Below are 4,838 nucleotides of genomic sequence, written 5' to 3'. Positions count from 1 at the left end.
TTTTGGTTTGTTAAACGAAATACTTTGAAATATAGATCTTGTTCTTTTACCCTTCACACCAAACCCTTGCAGTCACAAACCAGCATTTGGTTTGAAATCTTTGTTATGCTCTTGCCTTGTGTTTCGGACTCTGTTTGTCACTCTAGAAGATCAAGTAGCCCTACAAAAGGTTGCTTTTTTTCCCCCCCTTGAATCATCAGTCTGGAGAAGCCATTACACAACTGCTTGGGAATTGCTCCTTGCAGTTTGGAATCATTCTCTAAACCAAAGGTTGTGATTTCATATGGCAAGGTGGGTATTATGCATCATGGTTGTAGAACTTGCTGACTCAGCTTGAAACTCAGCCGAGTCAACTCGGCTCTATCACTCACACTGACTCAAATTGAGATTCAAAGTGGAATTCGAACCCTCAAACCTCTGCAATGTGGTTCGATGTGTGCTGTCTGGTGAACTGGTGTTAAAATCTCACCTTGCTTTTTTCGAGCTTATTATAACTATTTTAAGTATAAATACTAATGGTGGAACTTTTTAAATTTACTAATTATTAAAAATTAAGTTGGGTCATGACCTTGAGTGAACCTGAACTGGCTGAACATTTGAATTGAGCCAAAATTTCAAGTTTTTGAACTATGTTTCTACCATAATGGATGTTGGGTGAGAGCGTTTGTCCTTTATAGATTTTGAATGACTTGATCGACAGTCTTTGTTGGTTGGTATACCCTCACTTTTGTATTATGGATTTACAAGCACAGTTTCTAAAGTAGTTTGGTTGCTCTTGAAAGCTTCTTAGAAATCCAATTGCTGTACGGATCAATATGGTTGTGATGTACATTTGCCACCAGCTCTTGTCGAAGAAAAGAGGTGCTATGACACTCTTAAAAATACTAATGCATGAGACAGTGCCATACATGAGTAGAACAATGCAGGATTATCAGCAATTCCTGAATCAGCATCGCCCTCATGGTGGGTTGGTTACAGGTCTTTGGATGAGCAACTTCTTTCTAGCAGTCGTCCACAAAGACCCAGATTACTCACATAGCTATCCTCATCCCAATCCTCATTGTTTATCTTATTACAGGTTTATTTTTTAATAAGTTCATTGAAGAAGTTTTATTTGCTCAGTAAGTTACTCTCACCCCCTTTTTTTAGTTTGTCCACTACTTATGAATCTAAACAAATGAGTTCTGATAGAACTCAAAAAAATCAAATAACAAATAAATAGTAATCTTTGACGAACAGGATCAAGAATCATTATTATTTCCACACGAGAAAAGGGTGGAAAATTCCTTTTCTTGTGTGGAAGATTAGGAAGACGAGTAATCCCTCATAGAATCATTTGTTCCTTTTATTTATCAATGTGCCGAATTGCCCTTGAAATCCAGTAGCCTGCTAGAGAGGTTGTTGATGACAGTTTTAAAAAGAGAGAAATGCCCATCTCAATAGACCATTCATAAGCTATATGGGTGGGTCAAGTTGGGTAGCATTCAACTTGAGCCTAACCCATTTACTTTAATGGGTCACATTTTCTAACCCGAGCCTAACCACTACCCATTTACTTAAATGGGCCACATTTTCTAACCCAAGCCCAACCACTACCTATTTACTTACATTGGCTTCATTTTCTCCACATGATGAATCTTTAATTACTCCATAGATTTGTTTGTTCGCATTGGTAGTGGCAATTGCAATCCATTTTCATCAAGCATATCCTGAAGCAGGATAAGAAAGATGATGAAATTTTGAAGAATGAAAAATGCATCATTGGGGAATGAGCCACTTACCATTATCTTCTTTCTTAGCCACTGGCCAAATTTAGGCTAATAAAGAAAATAATGATCAACCACTCATTCTCTAATAAACCCTTTTTTTTTTTCAATCATGGCGACGATACCAGATTCTTTCCTGGCATCAGATGCTACTCCATTATAATCTATCATCATCCCATCAAGGCACAGAGCAGAGCCACATGCAGGGGAAGACTCCGAACTAGCAAATGACTCAAGCAATGGAAGAATGGAACCCTTCAAAGTGTTAGACAGGCTCATATACCTTGTATAGCTAGTATACCTTGTATAATTCGTTTCCATAGGTAGAGGATTCTGATCATTATTTTTCTTATATAGATGACTGTAATCTCTATATATTCAACCCCTTTGAGTTGTCTTAAATACAGAAAAGCTTCAGCTCCTCTCGGTTTTCATGGTATCAGTGCTTCACTGATCCGAAACCGCCCCTGCGTCTTCCGGTCACCACCCCTGTTGCGTCCGGCCCCCATCCCTGCTGCGTCCGGCCACTGTCCCTACTCATTCGACCTCCCTGCGTCGTCCGGCCGCCCCTGTTGCATTGTCCGGCCATCCCTGCTGTATTCGGCCACTATCCCTGCTCGTCCGATCGCCCCTGCGTCGTCCGGCTGCCCATGCTGCGTCGTCCGACGACCCCTCTGCTCGTCCCTATTGTTGTTCCAGATCCAGCAGATCTGTTTGTTCCTGTTGCTGTTGCAGATCTGCTCATCCCTGTTGCTCATCCAACCCCTCTACTCGTCCCTGTTGCTGTTCAAGATCCAGCAAATCTACTCGTCCCCGTTGTTGTTCCAGATCTGCTCGTCCGACCCTTGTTGCTGTTGCTCCAGATCTGGGTTTTCCAGATCCAAAGCCCCTGTTGCTATTGTTATTTCGCCAGATCCAGAAACCGCAATCCCTTAGGTATCTCCTGCTGTACGGTACATCTAATACCTTCTTCTGCTACAACTCTTTGCGTGTTTTACATTACTTCAGATCAATAGACAAGGACTCATCATGTACAAGGGCCCTACGTTGTAGTTTTGATGGTACCAACTATTCTCTACGGGCCATCCATTTTCATATTGAAGGAATGGAAGAGGTGAGAAAGGTGGGTAATGAGTTTAGTGGTGATGATAACAATGAGGGAAGAAGTGGTGGTCGTCGTGTTGTCTCATTCCCAAAGCTGGAGAGCCTCTCCTTCAGATTCATGAAAAATTGGGAAGAGTGGGAATTGAGAGGTGGAGATGATGGAAAGGTTATGCCATCTCTCATCCAATTAGAAATAGAAGACTGCCCAAAGCTACAGGCGTTGCCCAGCAACCTTCCACCGCTCCTCCAGAAGCTGACTTTGTATGCAAGTGATGTTGGAATGTCATCCGGTGTGCCCTTACCCGTCCTCCCCAACCTTAACCATTTGGTGATTTTTTATAATCCAGAGCTGACATCGTTCCCATGTGGTTGGTTGGGACAACTCAAAGCCCTCCAAACTCTGCAGAACAACTTTTGTTATAATTTAAGGTCTCTACCAGAGGAGTTGCAACACCTCACCATGCTTCAACAATTAAAGATCTGGAACTGCCCAAAGTTGAGATCTCTACCAGAGGAGTTGCAACACCTCACCATGCTTCAACAACTGAATATCTTCTTGTGTCCAGTCTTAGAAGAACGCTGCCGAGAAGGAGGAGAAGATCGCTACAAGATTGCCCACATCCCCAATATCACATTGACGTCGCATTTAAGAGGAGTTGGAGAGAGAAATCAACGATAGCTTTTCATTTGCTTCCCTTTCCCCAAACTGTGTTGTTGCTGTGTGTATAACTGCTCTACTTTTTTTTCCTTTTGTTAAGTGAAAAGATGTTCATCAGATGTTGATTGCCTTTTTATTTGTTCCACACGGACGCAACTTGGCTGCGAATCCAGCCACGTGGGTGTGACCCTAACCGTGGTGCCCAATTCAATGTTTTCCTTGTATATCTACGCCCTCTATCCGTTTTTTCACTTCATTTTATGGAATGGCGATGAAAATGAATAAGATTCAAATTTTAGGTGGACCACACTACATGAAATAGCAATAAATGACCATTAAAAGCATTTTGTTGGCCACAAAAGTTTTGGATCAAGTTGATAATTGTGTTTTCCTTTCATCCATATCAGTGTAACCTTTGGATGGCTAATAACCATTATGGTAGACGTTAGTAAGTTTTTAATGGCTGCTGTTCAATGACCGCTGTTTCTTGTGGTGTGCTTCATCTGAGTTTTCAACTGCTTCATTTTCAGGCTCATGCCATAAAATAATCTGAAAAAAACGGATGGACAGTGTAGATATGAAACACATTTATCAAGGTGGACCCCAGGGTCAGGTTCCCACCCATATCACCGGCGGCTGCTCTGACAACGTAGGATTGGTGTACCCTATCCAGCCTAATACAGGCCACTCCAACGCAGCGTGCCCGTCCAAACACGCCTTAAGCACCGTGGATTCCACAAATCATTGTTCTTTGTTCTGGAGGTCAGGTTCTTTTCCCCCTTCATCTTATCCAAATTTTCTCTTTTATTAATAAAGCTTATGCTGCGACTGTCCACCATCACGTGCACACACAAACACAAAAATACCAAAGATCATGTGACCATGACTGTACAGTTGCTTTTTTTTTTTTTCCTCAAAGATTAGTTATATAAGATTACGAAATAGATGGGCCACATATATATTAGATAGTTTTTCAGTTTCTCTTAACCATCCATTTATTTGTATTTTCCCTTCATGTGGATTTTTGTTTAAACTGTCTTGACTGTACATATTAAAGGCCATTGAATGAATCATTAATATTTGTCACATTGGTATGAAATTTTGAGGCAGAAAAAGACGAGATGAGGTTGATAACTGTCTCCCTGGATTGATAAACACCTTAAATCCACGAGGCTGAAAACTCTCAAATCCACAAGAAAGAAATAAATTTGTAAGAAGTTTAATTGATTGAATGATGATAAAAATGAGTTTAGCATCATTAAATATGCCTAAACAAGTCCAAAAATCATAAGTGAAAGAGTCCTATTCAA

The 4,838-nt window shown here is 40.9% G+C and overlaps 1 long non-coding RNA gene across 1 annotated transcript; it reads right to left on the bottom strand.

The window, feature by feature from the left end:
- Positions 1-3,216: 3,216 nt before the first annotated feature.
- LOC131250812 (uncharacterized) lies at positions 3,217-3,506 on the bottom strand. The gene is made up of 2 exons (XR_009173460.1): positions 3,397-3,506; positions 3,217-3,324 (listed from the first exon to the last, which is right to left on the bottom strand). It is a non-coding gene; the product is annotated as an uncharacterized LOC131250812 (long non-coding RNA).
- Positions 3,507-4,838: the final 1,332 nt, after the last annotated feature.

Source organism: Magnolia sinica, chromosome 7 (genome assembly GCF_029962835.1).
Source record: "Magnolia sinica isolate HGM2019 chromosome 7, MsV1, whole genome shotgun sequence".
In the NCBI taxonomy this organism is placed as follows: domain Eukaryota; kingdom Viridiplantae; phylum Streptophyta; class Magnoliopsida; order Magnoliales; family Magnoliaceae; genus Magnolia; species Magnolia sinica.
The sequence above is the reverse complement of the archived record's forward strand: the minus strand, read 5'-3'. Positions and strand labels throughout refer to the sequence as shown.